Genomic DNA, 20,602 nt, shown 5'->3' with positions numbered 1-20,602 from the left:
TAAAAATGGAGGTGAAGGCACTGGTCTGTCTGGCTACTCCAACAGACCGACCAGTGATATTAGAGCACAATTCACAACCTACAGTCATAGATTTAAACAGGAATATCCATATAGTGAGAGGGAGGAGAAATGCAGAGTGACCGCCATGACATCGGTGCATTGTCATCTGAAGCAGATTTCTCACCATTCTATGCCTTTTATGATGACACATCCATTTAACGGCACAGACTTGGACCATTCTGCTTCACTGTTAGCCCAATTGGCACATAAGCATTGCACCAATTGAATAATAGTGCCTGACCAGTGGATCCGCACTGCTGTATGCATGATTGGAGTTCAGCTTGCTTTCTTCTGTCCACCCTGACCGATGATTATCATTTATCTACAAGTATACCATGGCAGCCATCAATCTCTGCTGACAGCAGAGTGAAGACACATACAGTGTTATAGCAAACAGGTCAGAATATGGTGACATACCCTAATAATTATATTACAGTGGTTATGTTTCCATGTGGCACAGCTCCGCCCAAAGCACTGTTCCCTGTTGTACGTGCAGTGATACCGTATGAGTTCATTGAACACATGCAGAATCACAGCATCCTATACATAGATTGTGTAATTTTTCTTGTGGAGACTGAGCGTCTACACAAGATAAACATGCTACGGTCTATAAAGACTTGCCGCTTGTGCGTATATGCAGGTCTGCCACCTGCGTATTTGAACGCATAGTGGAGATGGGATTTTATAAAACCTCCACTATGCTGTAACATCTGGCCGCTGCGGATTGGACGCTGTGGCTGTACACAGCGTCCAATCCGCAACGCTTCCTGACCGTGGAAACATACCCTAAGTAGTAGTTTTTTTGGGTACTACTTGGTTACTCAAAAAAATAAAGATAGAAGGCTGTAGTATTGTACTTGCCTCCTAATCATTTTGGACCTGGTATGACGGTCCTAGATTGCAAGTGCTTTCATGTCACCTCAAGTTTGACCAGTGGTGTAACTTGAAGCTTGTGGGCCCCAATGCTAAATCTCCAACAGGGCACCCAACTATAACAAATCTTTTATAATAATGATCTTTTAGTATGGGACAAAGGGACCTTTTGGGACGCCAAGGATCCAGGACCCGGGTGCGACTGTAACCCCTGCCCCTATTATGTAACTGAGTCGGACCTCTCTCCTCCTGGGACTATAGAGAAACTGTCAGTGTAGCATGCAAATATCCCAATAAATGAAGAACTCAGAATTAGGGCAGCATGGTAGCTCAGTGGTTGGCACTACAGCCTTGTAACGCTGGAGTCCTGGGTTTGAATCCCACCAAGGACAACATCTGCAAGGAGTTTGTATGTTCTCCCCGTGTTTGTGTGGGTTTCCTCCCACATTCCAAAGACATACTGATAGCGAATTTAGATTGTGAGCCCCATTGGGGACAGTTATGATAATGTGTGCAAACTGTAAAAGCGCTGCGGAATATGTTAGCGCTATATATAAAGATTATTATTATTAATTAGAAGATCAGATTTCATGCACGAGTCCTAGTCTTGTGAACATAGTTGGTGCATAGGATTGCAACCTCACTGGTAAACCTCTAAACAAGCTAGTAGTTACACTCGGATGTCGGTAAAATGAAAGCCACCAACAGATCATGTTTTCAGCATTTCATTAGTATTACACAGGTAATACTTCCATCACTTGGTTGGTGGGTCTTGAGGATTGGAGTTGAGGAACACTGGCTTAAAGGAAGGAATATGCCATTGTGCCCTGTACTCCCTCTAAGATCTCGTGTGTACAACTATATAAATCACACAAGTGATGGTAGGCACTTGTGGCCGTGTTATTCTATGGGGCCATGCACAAGAGTGATTTATTTCCTCTGAACCACGTGGTGTGCAGAATAAAATCGCAGAATGCATGATTTATCTTTTAGAAATGGATGGCACCCATCCATTCATATCTATGGGGCTGTGGAAAAAAATGGAATGAACTCAGATGATATCTGAAAAAGATGGAGACATTTTTTTCTCTCTCCACCTCTGAGAAACTCAGATTCTTCTTTGATACTACTCTGATCTCACTCTGATCAGCATAATTGGACAGATTTTCTCGGATGGAGAAAACATGGTCATCTGCACCTGCCCTAGAGGTTGTTTTTTCCTATTGCCTCTACAAGACAGGTAAAAGCCTTCACATTTGCAATTATTCTGCTCTCTGATAGGAGTGTAAGTTGTGTTTTGGTCCATTCACTTTTAATGTACAGTAAAAGTCAATAGAAATATGGTCACTACTTCAGTTTTACTTTCTATAATGTTAGACGTGATAGAAAAAGAATTGGGGCTATAGACCCAGTGCTGAGCTGAATTGAAAATGAGTTTCGAAAACGGATTTGCTACAAAACCAGTGTAAATCTATAAATATGGTAGAATAGTTAACAGCTAAGGAAGAACTCTATAAAAGTAATAGGTATTTTAATGATATTACCACATGTGGCTCAGAGATCCCCGCAGAACAACCCAACTGTGAACGTCAGGCTTTGACACATCCTAATAAATCACTACTCATGGATTGGGGACAGTTAAAGTGCAGAATGTGTTTCTCCAGCATGACATATGGTTGCACTTACATGTTTTCCTCTGACTTCATCTCTATGAAATACTAATTACATAAAAACATTCCGTGATAAACTATCGCACGAGGCAGATTCGTGATCAAATTGCTTGTCTTGTAATCATTCTTCTTGCTGGCAGCACAAGACTTTAATCTGATCCATATTGAAAGCATGGGGCCAGCTCTTCCCCTGTCTCTGAAGTGTAACAGAAAAGGCGTACAAAGTTGGAAGACTGCCAGCTAGAACCAAAGTCAGGGCTCTTGCTTTTCCAGTTGACTATTTTATCTGAAAAAGCCATGCAAACAAGAAAGGACGATATCTAATAGTTGCATAGATTACATACTGTACATATTGGTTTACAATGACTCAAGCAAACTTCAGCTCCTCATACAAATGATTGCGCGTCTATATCAATAGCTACAGCTTGGCGTGGCGTGCAGTATTAATAACACTAATGATGGCAATTGACCTCATCTGGTGAAAAAAAATGGTCATTATGGCCTCCTACAATGACAACTGCTATTTATATCAGATCACATGTGGTCTGTGTAGATTTCATGCACTTTAGACTGAACCACGCAATGTGGTTCTTCGACTTTCTATTAATAGGCTGCACACCTTCTTCGAGTTGAGCAGAGAGTTGCCCATTGAAAAGGCTTGTTCCCTTTTGTTGCTTTCCACTTGAGCTGTAACTTTGTGATGATTGGTCTTTCAGACTATAAATGAGTTACAACAGGATATTGAGAGGTGAATAATTAGAAGTGTAAGCTTTACAATACTATGTCACAATGGAAAATGCATGAGCAATTCCTTTGGGATCTTGGAAAATGTACTTAATTAAGGTGTTTGCGCGGTTAGGAAGCATATACAAGTCCGCACAAGGCCTTCTTTTTTGCTGTTGTCTTGTTTGCTGTTAACACATCCTGTACAGTCCTCTACATTAGATCTCATTTCCCCAACCAATCAGACTCTCTTCCACTTTTTAAATTATCAAATGAAAACTAAACGTTTAGGAAATACTACAAACTATGATAACCCTGCTGCAACTATACCTTCATGGGAGCAGCTTCTATCCTCCCCTACAATCTTATTTGCCATTTTTTTGGTAGATTGTAAGCCGTCACAGGCAGGGTCCTCCTTGCCTCTGTTCCAAACAGTTGCTCACTTAGTTGTGTTTATTTGTACTTGTTTTTTTTCTTATTTTATAAAATTATTTATTGTTAAATAAATGTTATGCAATATTAATTCTGTGTTAAAAAAAAATACAATCCTAATACAGTAAATCTATTACTCAATTATTTATGTTTTCTTGTAGCCTTAGGACTAAGTCTAAGTTCACAAGATGTGTATTTGGTGAGTTTTTCATGTAGTAGATTTTCTAAAATTTATAAATTTCTGCCCGTATTAGCTAAATTAGATTATTTGCATCTTTTCTTTGCTTTTTTTTTTTTTTTTTGAGTACCCTTTTCACTAACATTTTCATTGCATTTTTTTACTCAACTGCCTTTTTGTTTCTGTTTGTAATGTTATTGTTTATATAAATGTACTTTATATAGGATACTTCTTGTTACTTAGCTGTGTAAAGCGTTTTTGGTAAAGTCATGTGCAGATTACATGGATTTTTAGTGCATTTTCCTCATCTCATTCAAGTCTAAAGGAAAAATGCGCAAATAAAATGCATATTTATGTTGAGATTTCAAAAACACATCACAGGTCAGTTTGCGCTGCGTGAAAAAAAGCACAGTGAGCCTGAGATTTCTATAACTGCCATTGACTTCGCTGGAACTGAAGAGACACTGTAGTCTTTGCATATCAAAAATATGTAGCACTAGCAACCAAAATGCACAAAATACTTATCATGGGTATAGGAGATTAATAAGGTATGCACACTGACAATTAGTTTGAGGTGCTGGTACAACTGACCAAGAGGTCCAAATTATAGTGCTGAAATTTTTTTACCGCACACTCAGAGGAATTTCTCATGCAAATTGTTAATTTATTGACAAATAGTGGGAGCAAACAAAGATGGTGGACAGCGACTAAACAGAATAATTTTGTTTTGGATCCACCAGAGCCTTAATCATATTTGTCGCTTTAGTCCATTCACATTGTAGAGAGATTCAAGTGGAAAAATAGGCATATAGTCCCTGGAGGATGTGGGACTAATATGATGAAGCTGGTGCTGACAGCATGGATAGGATTGAGTTAATTTGTGATCCTGGCCGATTTTGGACCTTAGTGTGAGCGGAATTCAAGCGGTGCACCCGCCAAACCAGCCAGGCACTATATGCCTATTTTTCCACTTGAATTAACAATTTGCATGAGAAATTCCTCTGAGTGTGCGGTAAAAATTATTCAGCACTATCATGGGTATAAACATAACCTAAAAATCTTGCCTTAGGGTTATATTAAGATAAAAAGTGCAGAAAAAAGTTTCTACAGACTTAGCAGCAAGTAAAACAATAGGTAAAAACAATTTGTATATCCTATAGATGTAAATACTTATGTCCCCCCAAAAAATTGAGAAAAGTATTCAAGAAGTGATACCTTTATTGGCTAACCAGAGAAATTATATTTGCAAGCTTTCAAGGCTCAGAAGGCTCCTTCATCAGGCATATACTGAGAAGAGATGGCAACATCCCTATATAAATATTGCCATCTCTTCTCAGTATGTGCCTGATGAAAGTGCCTTCTGAGCCTTGAAAGCTTGGAAATATAATTTCCTTGGTTAGCCAATAAAGGTATCACTCCTTGAATACTTTTCTCAATTTTTTGGGGGGACATAAGTATTTACATCTATTTTTCTGGCTAACACGGTACCACAATATTGTTTTGTATATGTACATTGTATATCCTATAGAAAAGCAGAAAATTACCAAACCTAACATTTAGCACATCTACATGGAAGACTGGACATTTATGAGGTAACTAGATGTGTGCCTGATGCTATTGCATCGGGAGGGCAGTAACATCACGATGGGGGCAGCTTTTTGGCGCTGGGGTGGTGGGGGCAGCTTTTTGGCGCTGGGGTTGTGGCCCACCCACTTCCGTGCAGTCACATCCGGCAGTAAAGACGGTGTTTTGTGGCCTGTGCTGAAGATGGTGTGCGGAAGTGGATGACAGACAATTTAAGACAATTACATATATAGATAAGTGATAATTCTAAACATATATGTAGAAATTTAAACAGCACACTAACAGGATAATAATATACATAGTTTATATGTGTTGATGGACTATATATGTGGCTCATTATATTGATTTTATTGATTTTACAGAGCTCATTTGCAGCTGTTCTGACAGGTCTTCCTCCCACCCGAAATATTGCTGTATATGAATATATATAATACTAGCTGAAGAGCCCGGCGTTGCCTGGGCATAGTAACCGACTGTGGTTAGTTATAACAAATTATAATGATTATATTGCACATAAAAACCGTGCATCTAATCCTATCCTGTGTGATACTGCCTGCTGAGCCATGTATCTAATCCTATCCTGTGTGATACTGACTGGTGAGCCGTGTATCTAATCCTATCCTGTGTGATATTGCCTGCTGAGCCGTGTATCTAATCCTATCCTGTGTGATACTGACTGCTGAGCAGTGTATTTAATCCTATTCTGTGTGATACTGACTGCTGAGCTGTGTATCTAATCCTATCCTGTGTGATACTGACTGCTGAGCTGTGTATCTAATCCTATCCTGTGTGATACTGTCTGCTGAGCCGTGTATCTAATCCTATCCTGTGTGATACTGACAGCTGAGCCATGTATTTAATCCGATTCTGTGTGATACTGTCTGCTGAGCAGTGTATCTAATACTATTCTGTGTGATACTGACTGCTGAGCTGTGTATCTAATCCTATCTTGTGTGATACTGGGCTCTCCCTGCAGTCTGTGTCAGAGGGTGGTCTGTGTTGGCACGGTAATAAATTCTGTTATTTCCAGCTTTACAGAAGGATGATAACACCATAGAAATGATAAGAATAATAGGCCTCAGTTACCACAACTGTCTACAAAGAAAACTGTTGCTGATAGCAACCAATCACAGCTCATTTTTCATCTTTTAAACAGCTCTGGAACAGCGTGGCGAATTTTGAGTGGCGACTTTTGTGTTTTGACTTTTATGTGGCAAGGTTGGTGTATGTGTGATGAAATGTGTGCTGAGGGTGGTATATGTGTTGAAGCATGTGGTATTGTGTGGCGCATTTTGTGTGTGTGTTCATATCCCCGTGTGTGGTGAGTATCCCATGTCAGGGCCCCACCTTAGCAACTGTACGGTATATATTGTTTGGCGCCATCGCTCTCATTCTTTAAGTCCCCCTTGTTCACATCTGGCAGCTGTCAACTTGCCTCCAACACTTTTTCTTTCACTTTTTCCCCATTATGTAGATAGGGGCAAAGTTGTTTGGTGAATTGGAATGCGCGAGGTTAAAATTTCGCCTCACAACATAGCCTATGACGCTCTCGGGGTCCAGACATGTGACTGCAAAATTTTGTGGCTGTAGCCACGACAGTGCAGATGCCAATACATACATACACTTTTTCCCCATTATGTAGATAGGGGCAAAGTTGTTTGGTGAATTGGAACGCGCGGGGTTAAAATTTCGCCTCACAACATAGCCTATGATGCTCTTGGGGTCCAGACGTGTGACTGTGCAAAATTTTGTGGCTGTAGCTACGACAGTGCAGATGCCAATACATACACTTTTTCCCCATTATGTAGATAGGGGCAAAATTGTTGGGTGAATTGGAACGCGCGGGGTTAAAATTTTGCCTCACAACATAGCCTATGACGCTCTGTACCAAATTTTGTGGCTGTAGCTGTGACGGTGCGGATGCCAATCCCAGACATACATACACACATAAATACACACACACACACACACACACACACCCACATTGAGCTTTATATATTAGATTGCTGTATACATATATGATACAAATATATATATGTGTGTGTTCTTTCAGGTCCAATTCAAGAGTAGGCAACTTTTGCAGCAATGTCCTAATTAAAATAGAGAATTCTTTTAAGTGTCAAAGTTTGTTACCCTGAAAAAAAGTGTTATTATACCTCCTCCATACCTTGTACATTATTATTTTCCATTGTTAACAAATTATTTGTATTGTAGAGAAAAGTCTTTCATAGAACATATTCTTACTGTTTCACAAGGGATGGTATCAAAATGGCTGTATTTTGCCAAGCATTCCATAACAATCGGTGTAGTACACACACTATATGGACAAACATATTGGGACACACCACTTAATCATTGAATGCAGGTATTTAATTTAATTCTATTTCGTCAAATGAATAACATCCCACCCCTCGCCATGTAGTCTGCCTTTTTTAACGCTTGTGAAGGAATAGGTCACTCTAAAGAAGTTACTCAATTTGATCATGGTACAGTAATAGGACGCCACCATTGCAACAAGTCAGTTTGTCAAATTTATTCCCTCCTAAATACTCCACAATTAACTGCGAGTGATGCTATTGAAAAGTGGAAGTATTTGGGAACCAAAACAACTCACTCTCGAAGTAGCAGACCATGGAAAATACTAGAATGATGTCGCGAAATGCTAAGGTGTATAATGCATTCAAGTTGCCAAGACTCTGCTGACTTCATAACTAAAGAGTCAAAAACTCTTCTGGCAGTAACATAAGAAGAAAAGCTCCGTGTCGGGAGCTTCCTGCCATGGGTTTCCATGGCTGAGTATTTGCATGCCACCACTAGACTCAGGAGCAATAGAAATGTACTGGTATTTTGTGAAGTGATGAATCACACTGCTCCAGCTGGCAGTCTTATGAACGCATCTGGGTTTGGCAAATGCCCGAAGAATGCTACCTTCCTGATTGCATACCAAGACATTTTGGACAATTGTATGTTTCCAACTCTGTAGGAACAGTTTGGTGAAGACCATTTTCTGTTCCAACATGACTATGTCACAGTGCACAAAGAAAGGTCCTTAAAGACATGGTTGGGGGACTTTAGTGTGGGAGAAGTTGACCAGCCACACAGAGCAAAGACTTCAATTCCATCAAACTTTGTTGGGATGAACTAGAACAGATATTATCTGATTTAGCTGCAAAGTGCAAACCAACTCCATAATAAAGAATACTAGTGGGTGACATAAATCCTCCAGAAGGTGTAATGTTTATGTCTCCCAATATTTTTGTCCATATATTATATGTTCTGCATTATTTCTTGCTGGTGATATTTACTGGACAAAAAAACCATCAAAAAGTTGCAATGGTGTTTGTATATCAAATTTTGGTGAAAAACAGTTTATAGAAAAATTATTTAATAGATTAAACTAGATTCACTAGATTACAAAACCAAAGTAAGAAAAATAGCACAATGCTATTGCGATGAGCTCTCATTTATAAGCTTACCCCCTTTTGGCAAGACTTAGCTTGTTTTTTGTGCCAAGTCAAATATTCAGTTCCTGCTCTTCCAGCTTAATAACATAGTGCTATACTAAGTGTCTAACTCTCAGATGATTTTATTCGTAAAACCATTATTATAAAGCTGTTTGACATAATGGCCACTAAAGCAGACACCAATAATTAGTTAGAAGATATTCACCAAGAACTTTCTAGGCTGTGTGCACACGTTGCAGATTTGGTGCAATTTTGTCACTTTTTTTGTGACAAAATCTGAAACAAAACCTTATGCCAGGAAAGTGAATGAGAAACCTGATGTGTTATGCACACATTGAGTATTTGTGACTTTCAGTGTTAGTACTGTACTATTAGCATGGATCAGTACAGAAGTGATAACTAAATGCTACAACACAAAGGATATTCAAGGTCTTACATTAGGTGCACTGCGTTGGCGGTATTGCTGGAAAACATAGCTGCAGCCACAATGAGGGTCAATAGGGGAACTCTGCAGTCAGAATACACAGATGAAAACATACAAGTAATTTTAGAGAAAAAACCAGTCTCTATTCCCATTTCCTTTATGATCCACTGACTTTATAGGAAAGTGGCGAATCGTTACACAAATAAGGCATGCATTATAATTTGCACATTGTCTATGCCAGAAAACTGATGTAGGGGAATAGGAAATTCCTGCTTTTAATTCAGTTTTGTCTTGACAGATGTTTTCTGTCTATGAAAAATGACTGGCTTTGCCTTCAAAAATAACATTGAAAAACCTGAATATAAAACTCAGTCTAAGGGCTCATACTCACTTGCGAGAGACTTGCATGATTCTCGTGCGAGTCTCTCACATGAAAACCTGGCACTGCCACCGGCACTCAGACCGGAGCGTGCGGCTACATGTATTTCTATGCAGCCGCACGCTCCGGTCCGAGTGCTGGCGGCAGTGCCAGGTTTTTATGTGAGAGACTCACACGATTCTCGCAAGTGAGTATGAGCCCTTAGGGTATGTGCACATGTAGTTCTTTTGCAGAGATTTTGGAGTAGAAAGTTAAAATTTTTGAGTAGTTTTGGGATTTGGAGGAGGATTCAGCGAGTTTCATTTCCAAAATCTTCCAGCAAAACTCAGTGAACACATACCTTAGGGGTATGTGCGCACAGCATGTTACAGCAAATTCCAGCAAATGCCACATTCCAGCAAACATTCAAGAATGGGAACTGTTAAGACGTAAGGCAATGTTTCTGCTCACTCACACAGACAGCTGCGGGCTGATATTCATAGCCTAGGAAGGGGCCATGGACATTGGCCCCCCACCGGCTACAAACACCAGCCCGCAGCCATCCCAGAAATGGCACATCTGTAAGATGCCCCAATTCCGGCACTTAGCCTCTCTCTTCCTACTACAGTACTGTGTAGCGGTGGCATATGGGGTAATAAGGGGTAAATGTCACCTTTGATTGTAAGGTGACATTAAGCCCAGTTAATAATGGAGAGGTGTCGATAAAACACCTATCCATTATTAATCCTATAGTTAAAGGGTTAAAAAAGACACAGCCAGAAAAAAGAATTTCAATGAAATAAAACACTACACAGTTTTCCATGTTTTTATTGCACGCCCAAATCCAATCGAAGCCCTTGATCTCTTGAAAAAAAAAAATAAAAAAACCAACACAAATACTTCCTATCCAATGTAGTCCTTAATCATGAGTGTCCCACGACGAGTCCAGTCTGCTACATCTGGATGCATGACATCCAGAAATAGCAGAGCTTGTAGATGACCACCAGAGATCTCTGGTGGTCACCTACACTGTAGTTCTCCTAGTGACCGGAGATAACCCCTGGTCATGTGCATGGCAGTTCTCGCGATAACTTAGCTTATCGTGAGAACTGCCGTGTTATCGCAAGAACTGCAGTGGACCCAGACTTCCGGCAGCAGGACAGGTAAGAACTTTATTTAAATTAGTAGACATGCGTAGTAAGCTGCGTTCACATAGTCTTACCGCATCTAATGACTGTCTATGGGAAATTTACAGTGCGGCGACGGAGCATCGCCGCATTGTAAACAGACATGCTGCGTTCTGGAAAGACGCGCCGAATGCGTCTTTTAATGCATAGTGGAGACGGGATTTCATGAAATCCCCTCTACTATGCTGTAACATCTGGATGCTGCGTGTTTGACGCTGCGGCTGTTCGCAGCATCAAACACGCAGCGTTTCCTGACCGTGGAAAGATACCCTTAGGGTGAAAGGAGGACAATTTAAAAGGGAATCTGTTAGCAGGTTTTTAGACATTACACTTGCATAATTTCTGTGAAACATCTGCAATAATAAATTTCTCAATAACCTTGTAGCAGGGAGCTTGTACCGCAAATGCAGCTCTCCCCCACCTCTTTCTCCTACTAGTATGGTCTCCTATCAGTGACTGACCCACTCCCTCGCCCATGATCTGGCATCGGGTCGTCATTCCCGGGGGTGGTGCATGTGCATTAAGGTCTTGATGATGTTACGAGAGCCAGTCTATCGATCGGCAGATTGGCTGCCTTCAGGATAGATGGTACCTGTGTGAGATTACGAGGGAGAGGGCAGGTCACAGAAAAGAGTGACCGGTCAGTCATTGACAGGAGCCTAATGACGGGAAGAGAAAGAAGGAGAGCAGTCAGTGCAGGCCAAGCTCTTGCATTTCCGAAGTTATTGGCATATACAGTTGCTGATGAATTTCTAGAAAACAAACAAAAGAACTTATAATACAAAGGTATAGAGATAATCAGAATTTCAGATGCTTTACATAGGTGATATTAGTCTAGCATCTAAAAACCTACTCACAGGTTCTCTTTAAAGAAATTATGTATGCTTATTGGATTATTTACTAGTAGTTTCCAGCTGCCTCTGTAATAACTTTCTAGTCTACCCATCACACTACTAACATTTATCAACCACTTGTAATATGCTAGGATCTGTATAAAAGTTCACTTAAAATATGTTTTGAAGGCCATAAAATTTGTATTATATTTTGTTAGGTTCTATCCAAACCAGCATAATGTTATTACATCTTGTAAATTGCTGAGATTCTTTAAGGAAGGGCAGAAGACTAGTTTCTTAATGTGTGCATTTTTGTGGGTAACTCCGACCTTCAGTTAATCAGAAATAGCTGAGTCTGTTATGATAGACAAGGCAGCTGGCCAATTATTCACTGACAAAAGGGATCAAAGAATACACTGACATTTTCCATCGTCCCTGCATGTGTGTATCACGAAGATCAGGAGAGAAATGGGAGAACCCACCTCCGGTTTCTACGAAAACACAGATGACTACATGTTTAACTAGTATAAAATTCCCAGCAGAGTTGCCATGTGTGCACCAGGACTGTGGAAAAATGATAACATACAACTCTTGCTGAAAAGTTCTGCAAAGGGTTTAGAGGGATACTCTTTTGCATCTGTGCAGACCCATTACAGAGACGTCTGGATCTACATATATACACTCTTTTTAAAAAAAAAATAGATGTGACAATCCAGTCAAGGAATATGTCCACATGTTTTTTTCTGCAGGCACATTCTGCTTAGAATTTGTCTGAAAAAGTGCCACAAACTGCCACAAAAAAATCAACATAATGCACAGAAAAGTAAAAATGACATTGCTCTGTACTTGTTCAGTCTTTCGCTACTTCTAACCACTTCAGGGTTTGGAAACGATGACGCATTAAAAAGAAGTAACATGCTCATTCTTCCGGTGGCATCTTTTAGTTAAAAGCATAGAGAAAAAAAGGATGCAAAAAAGGTCGACATACCCTCCAGCAAAGCCACTTCAGGAAAAAGACCTCCAGTTTCTCCCTGAAGCCGCTTTGCTTAGGAAAATCTTGTCTTATAGAAATCATGTGCATATGGAATGAGATCACTACTATGCCATAAGTCACGCACCTTGTAATATGCGAATGTTATGATGTTTTTTTTTTCCCTGCTATGGCAAGGACAAAAAAAAGAAAAGAAAGTTTTTGATGCCATGGAGCACTTAATTAACCTCTGCTTCCTGATGTAATGTGATGTAGTCCAGAAACCGGGAAGCCAAAGGGGCTGTTGATAATTGTTACTTGTTGCACCAATACACAGGTACTGGCCGGGATCACACATGCGAGAAACTGCGAGTCTCGCATCTTAATACCCGGCACTGCACTCGGATCGGAGCGTGCGGCTACATAGAAATACATGCAGCCCCATGCTCCGCTCCCTAGTGCCGATGGCAGTGCCGGGGGTATTAAGATGAGAGACTCATCCAAATATCTCGCATGTTTGATCCCGGCCACATCCAGATAAACGATGATTTAACAGAGATTCAAGTCCAATGCAGCAATGGCAGTTACTTTCCAGTATAGTAATGGAGATATATAAACAGCGCAGTGATTCCTGAGTTCCAACTTCTGCTTATATGCACAGTCCTTATCGCACAATTATCTGAAGCTGAGGCTATGGTTTCTCATATACAGGAGCTTTGGCTGCTTCCTTACTTGCTCCTTCAGCTTTCCTAGGTGACTATACTTGTGCACAAAATGTCTCCTTCTCTGCCAAGAACCGGGTCATGTAGTCTAGCCATGTGACCTTATGGCAATATATGACTTGGTTAAAGCTTTACAACCTTCTGACAGCATAACATAAGTACATCACTCTATGCATATATAAACCACTTCTATGTACTGAATTCTCATGTCCATTATCTGCAAATGGAAATGTGATCATTGTGCAGACATAATGACGTAGCTGCTAGCTCTACTAAATTAAAGGCTCAAACACTACAACTATAGGGCATTAGACATATAACTGTAGAGGTGTCAAACAGCTTATAATATGGATGGATTGTTAGCCACCTAAACAATCCACTCCTTCTCAATTCACATTAGCATAGAGGATGCAAAGAGACAAATATTTCAGGTTCAGGTCATGCATTATAAAAAGTTTTCCAACATACAACTTCCTCAGTTTTATGCCTTTTATAAAATGTATCCTTTCTAGAACATTATTGATTGAATTTCCTCCCAATCAACAATAAATGCTCAATGCGGTTATTTTCTTCTTTAGCTTTGTAATGTAGCAGATGATTTCTTGACATTCTGGTGGCTCTTGTAATTTGGTTTTGAATTGTTCTTTGAACTGACTCAAAAAGACCTTTTTGAATCAGGGCTACCATCCAAGAACAATTCAAAACCAAATTACAAGAGCCACCAGAATGTCAAGAAATCATCTGCTACATTACAAAGCTAAAGAAGAAAGTAACCAGGTGCCTCTAGCAGTCTGTTTTTTGCTCCATTTTTTACTGTTTTTATCAGGTACCCTTGTCTCTTGTGCACGCTGATAAAGTTTAGTGCCCCCCCAAAAACATACCGTATATACTTGAGTATAAGGCGACCCAAGTATAAGCCGAGGCACCTAATTTTGCCATGAAAAACAGGGAAAACATATTGACTCGTGTATAAGCCAGTTATGCAATGTCCCCTAATCCCTATTCTGGTATGAGTGGCTCCTCATCCCTATCCTTGTATGCATTGCTCCTTTTCCCCATCTTTTTATACATGGCTCCTCATACCTATCCTTGTATGCATGGTGCCTCATCCCTGTCCTTGTATGAAAGGCTTCCCATGAGAAAAGCATAAAAAGACCCCAAACCCTTCAACTTTACTTACCTTCCCTGCGTGCCCAAGAAACATCCTGTTGTTCCGTCTTCCAGAAGCTCTTGCGGCCGATGCTGCCACTCATTAAGGTAATGAATATTCACCACTCTCCACTCAGCCGGGACACATGATCACCTGGCCACAGGAGCTGCTGGCACTGGAACAACATGCTGCAAGAGCATGCAGGGAAGGTAAGTAGGAGTTTTTTTTTAACAGCTGCTGGAAGCAGCGACTGTGGCTGTAACTGTATGTGCTTTAAGAGAAATGAATATTCATTGCCAGTGGAGTGAATATTTATTTCTCCTTAGCAGCGGCCACAGCTTCAGCTGCAGCCGCCGGCTCCTACCTCGTGTGACCCACTGCTCCGCCACAACCCCTCCCCCACTGGCTTCTGGGACAATGACTCGTGTATAAGCCGAGGGGGGGCATTTTCAGCACAAAAAAAATCATGATGAAAAACTCGGTTTATACACAAGTATATACGGTAATGCAACTTCCTGAGGTTTTTGCATCAAAACAGAAGCAAAATCAGAGTTTTTTGCTGCCTTTTTTTGGACTTACTCATTGCTTTCTACGGGTGAAAAAACACTGCAAAAATGCTGAAAGAAGTGACATGCTGCAGTTTTCAAAAAACGCTGTAGTTTTACCAATTCAGGAAACAAAAACACGTGTCCATGAGATTTCTGAAATCTCATAGCTTTTGCTGGTACTGTAAAATTTGAACTAAAAAACGCAGCAATTATTGTGGTATAACAAGTTACAACTGGAAAAACACATGACAGTTTATTGTTCAAGAAAACATCAGGAAGAAACATATTACTTAAAATGTTGCACCCAAGTCACATTTATTTTTAATTAAAGCCATGAAGAACAGAAACCACACACATTGCTGTTTTCTGATAAAGAAAACTAACTTACAAAGATTCTGACTTTTAAATTTGCCACATTTGACAAATTAAAAAAAGTTTTAGGTCTCTTAAGACTGTTCTGAACCACTTTTGAAGTCTGTATTGCAAATACAGTCTGGGGCCTCATCCATGCGTCCATGTTTAAGGCTGTGTGCCCACATTCAGGATTTTTTGCTGTTTTTTTTGCTTTTTTTTTAGTGTTTTTCACTGCAAAAACGCTTAAAAAATGTATACATTAAACATCCCATTATTAGAATGCATTCCGCAATTTTTGTACCCATGCTGCGTTTTTTTCCGCAAAAAAGAAGCATCGCTAAAAAGGACACAGCATGTTCATTAATTTTGCTGAAAATCTCCGGATTTGCCACTATGTTCATTGAATTAGGATGCTCTGGAAAAAAAAGCGAAAAAAAATGTGGATTTCCGGTTTTGCTCAGGAAAATTCTGCATACATGAGCACGTAGCCTAAAGACGTACATGAAAAAATGGTACTGGTATCATCAGTATGTCATCACTTCATTTATTTTTGCCATTAGTGTGTCATCAGTGTTTTTCACGGAAGGATAAAGAAATAAATAAATTACAAAGATTCTCATATACTTTGTAATGTTAAACACAGATGGCACATGGATGCCCGTGTCATTCATATTGCCGGAAAAAAAACGGACATGTCTATGTATGTTTTGTATGGACACATGGTCCATTAAAAACATGGACATGTGAATAACACCATAGATTATAATGGACACATGTTTTATCCGTGAATAAAAACAGATACAAGTATGTGCAACATTGGCATCTGAATGAGGCCTTAGTAATATTCAAATGACGTTGACATATCTGGCTAGGAGAAAAGGATGGAACAAGAACAGCCAGGTAGGGTTGTGTCCCAAAAAACACTATTTGCAACAGGCCACAGTTTTTGGGTTTTATGAACAGGTCTCACATTGGACTATTATAAGGAAATGTACAAAAAAGTAACATTTTTTTTTTTTACATAGATGGGTACGTTCTGAGGTAAAACAATTTGCATTTAAATTTTTAAATTTCTCAAATGAGATTTTTATTTTGTCTTTTTTTTAAAAAAAAAAAACCTTTACAAAATAAAAATGTAAAAGAAATGCAAAGAAAAAAAAATCACTTATGCTCGTCTCATAAGCTGGAAAGCACACTTTCTCTGGCACACAAGTGTTTGTTTCAAGATTTGTCTTCAGTAGCAAAACTAGGACACAGCTATTAAGCTGCCCTCATTTGTAGTAAGGCAAGAATAAAAAAAAATGGGGTTATTAAGGTGCAGTACTGAAGTATATCATAGATGAATCAATTCACAGTTACACAGACTCTGCAGGTCCATCACCTCCCTGTCACTTAAATCTTTGTATTATTATCCACAGACTCAGACTGACACTCTAATTTTCAATGTTCCTCAGCAATGCAGACGTACGATAGATTTAGGCCTTTCTACACCTATCTGTAATAATCAGCTTATCACTCTGACCTCCTTTACCTAGCCTGAAATACACTAAAATGTGGCATTATTTTTGCTATCAAATGGCAAACCCTTTGAATTTGCCATCATCTGAAAATTTCAGGAAATATGACTCAAAGTTGATGCAAAGTGGATCGATCCATTCATCTCTAGTCTATTGGGAGAAAAATATTGTGCCATATTAAAAAGAACAGAATCTGCAACAGAACCTTTATTCAGATGTGAACAAAGCTTTATAGGGGCAGCAGGGCGGCTCAGTGGTTAGCACTGCAGTCTTGCAGGTCAAATGACCTGCATTTATCCTGCGGATTTAGTGCATTTTTTGTGCGGTTTTACTGCATGTTTTGTGCAGTTTTCCCCTGTGGTTTTCCCACCTGCGGATTTCTAGAATGGAGCAGGTGGAAAACTGCAGCAAAACCGCACAAAAGAAGTGACACGCTGCATTTTTCATTCTGCACCAAATCTGCGCAGAAAAAAACGCAGCATGTGCACTGCGGATTTTGTTTTACACAGCCTATAATGCTACTGTACATCACATGCAGTTCTGCTGCGAATCCGCAGGGTCAAATCTGCTGCGGATCCGCAGCAGAATCCGCACCGTGTGCACACAGCCTAAGACTGAATGCACATAATTGTGTGTTACCAGCCAAGAGAAATGGACTGATTTTTTTGCTCATGTGTCTAGTTGACTCCTTTTTTCTCATACTATGTTAAAAACAAAAGGAGGAACTGAGAACTATTATTTATCCAATGACCCTTAGCAGTGGATCAATGAAATACTGATGAAACACAAATGGAATTCTGAAGTACAAATCACGTCTTCAGTTTTTCATCCATGTCCAACAGACGTTAATAGCTGAACCTTATCCGCAAACTGGATGAGAACTGAACAATGTTCTGAGTTTCATAGAACGGTGACTTGGATCTGGTGTTAAAACAGATATGTACATAGATAATTGAAACGTTTTGGCTTGTGTGCTGTCAGAGAAAAAAATGGATGTGTGAATGCAGTCTAAGTTGTGCCTCAGGGTTCAAGTTTGTCCTTGTCCTCAGCCTTAGGCCGGTTTCACATTAGCGCTTTTTCAGCGCGCGCACGGCCGGGGGTAGCTCCGCCCCCGAGCCGACTCTCTGCCCGGCGTGCCCGCCCCTTGCTTGTAGCGCCGCCTACTAGCGGACAGCGGCGCCTGCGATCGGCGCACCCTATCTTTAGCATAGGGTGCGCAGATCGTGCGCAGGCCGTGCGCTAGTTGCGCTTTGACCTGCGCTGCGCACTTTTGACGGTGAGCCGTGCGCGCCAAAATCCGAAAAGTTTGATTTTGGCGCGCACGGCGCACCGTCAAAAGTGCGCAGCGCAGGTCAAAGCGCAACTAGCGCACGGCCTGCGCACGATCTGCGCACCCTATGCTAAAGATAGGGTGCGCCGATCGCAGGCGCCGCTGTGCGCTAGGAGGCGGCGCTACAAGCAAGGGGCGGGCACGCCGGGCAGAGAGCCGGCTCGGGGGCGGAGCTACCCCCGGCCGTGCGCGCGCTGAAAAAGCGCTAATGTGAAACCGGCCTTACTATGGAGGAAGCAGCATTAGATCAGAAAATAGAGTGGCGACAAGCCAAATACATTGCTGTATTTGGTCCTGAAATGACCTCTGAAAACGTCATACAGATATTTGCTCCTATACTTTTCCAGTTTCATTGAGCACAAAAGTATATTGCTTGATTTATCAAAATACTCAACTGATAACACATGGGACATAATAAATACTTTAGATAATTAAGTTTCATTAAAGCAATCCTGGACATTGAACCATTTAATCATCAGATTACTAAACATTTACAGCCAGGCTAATGGTATGTTAATTTAGTTATCTTTGCCGTCTAACAATCCCAGTAGCGGATAACATGATTCAATAAATATATAAATGATAGGACATAATAATTATTACTGTTCTCTACCTAAGGCCTACTTCACACGTCAGTATTTTTGATCAGTATTTCATCAGTATTTGTATGCCAAGACCAGGAGTGTCTCCAAAACAGAGAACATGTGTCAGTCTTTCAGTTATAGTTTTTTTCTGTAAGTTCCACTCCTGGTTTTGGTATACAGACTCTGATGCAAAAATACTGATGTGTGAATGAGGCCTAAGAAGTATAATCAGACCTCTTCAGGTGACGTGGTCCCAATCAAGGCCACATAAAGAAACATTTGTAAAGGGTTGTTTGTCCCTATTAGTACGCCATAATTTACAAAAAGCACTGGCACATGTGCATCGGGAATGCCCTGTTATGGACAAAGACTTCCCTTGCCTTTTGGCACATGCCAGTTTCAATTTGGAGAAGACCGTGGATGAGAAATCATCGAGTCAATAAAGGAAAGGTGTGGTGAATTACCGTAAATGCTGGATAATTCCAAGCATTGTATATGGCCCAGCAGAGACTTCAGCTCTCATTTACAAACCACGTCGCATATTTTAAAACTTCTATTTGTAAATTATGTGGCAATGTTTCAGAAAGGTCAAGACTCAAGACCTAGAGTGTGGTGGGACCATGTTAGGAGTAGAACCCAATAGCAGGTATCCTTTAAAGGAATTTTTTTTTTTGACATGTCAAAAAAAGAATATGATCTATCAATCAAAATTTAGTGCACGCAAAGGTTTCAGTATCTCCTCTTTTGCGCTACATATCAATTGACAGTTTTCAACTCAGAAAGACAAATAGGACTTTAGAAAGACAAGTCTGGGTGCAACATCTGGTCGATTAATGCGTCATTTATTTATATATATATGTGTGAATAAGCTTTTAGACAAATATCTACATAGCAATATTCATGTAAAAATTAAGGCTGTATGGTAGTTTAGTTGACAATACATAAACAAATATTTTTATTGACCTTACCATATAATAATGAACTTAATCATCACAATCATCAAGTGATGAAATACTTACGCTATGTGAAGAGAAAGCTACAATTCTATAAATATGTCAAAGTCTGAAATTCTGTAAGTTTAGGTCACTTTAAAGATTATTCTTCCTTCCTTATATTTTCTCTTAGCTTGACATAATATATATATTAGTAACTTGAGATAGCCAACTTTGAAAAAAGTAAGCATGATTCTGAGAGGTTCTGCCTGGAGGTGTTTATACTATGTGTTATTATGTAACCAAATGTGTCAAATTAATGGAGAATTTAGGGTGGGCAAGCTTGTAATTGATTGAAAGAAACCATAACTCCACACTTTCTGATGTTGGTCTTGTATGCGAAGAAAAAGTAATATGCTGCTTTATTTTACCTGGGTGACATCAGTGGGTGAAACAAGAATACAGGCTGTAGAGATGGACCATTCAACAAATCTCAAGAGAATGAAGGAAGAAAAAAAAGGTGCTCCAGTGTAGAAAAATATAAAACTTTGTCTTTTGTGGAAAAAAATCATAAAAACAGACACAATATGGACAACATGTAGAGTCCAGAGAGCTACCAACCGACGCGTTTCGACACTCCGGTCTTAATCATTGTTAGTATAGATTGTCAGACTGGAGGCTTAAAAACCATGAAGATTTTTTTCCATTA

At 40.0% G+C, this 20,602-nt stretch overlaps 1 protein-coding gene across 4 annotated transcripts in view; it reads right to left on the bottom strand.

The window, feature by feature from the left end:
- ARHGAP28 (Rho GTPase activating protein 28) overlaps window positions 1–20,602 on the bottom strand; it is a 220,369-nt gene that overhangs the window by 184,250 nt on the left and 15,517 nt on the right. Inside the window, exon 1 of one of the 4 annotated variants that reach the window (XM_073550935.1) lies at window positions 14,659–14,797. The exons of 1 other annotated variant lie outside the window; for it this stretch is intronic. The gene's annotated coding sequence lies outside the window, so the exon portion shown is untranslated. Of the gene's footprint in view, window positions 1–14,561; window positions 14,584–14,658; window positions 14,798–20,602 lie in introns of those variants that run through there. 2 more of the 4 variants (XM_073550934.1, XM_073550933.1) reach the window with 2 other exon arrangements.

The sequence above is a fragment of the Dendrobates tinctorius genome, unplaced genomic scaffold, assembly GCF_039654945.1.
Source record: "Dendrobates tinctorius isolate UK_male_01 unplaced genomic scaffold, ASM3965494v1 ptg000171l, whole genome shotgun sequence".
NCBI classification, from domain to species: domain Eukaryota; kingdom Metazoa; phylum Chordata; class Amphibia; order Anura; family Dendrobatidae; genus Dendrobates; species Dendrobates tinctorius.
This window is presented reverse-complemented; position numbering and strand designations above follow the sequence as displayed.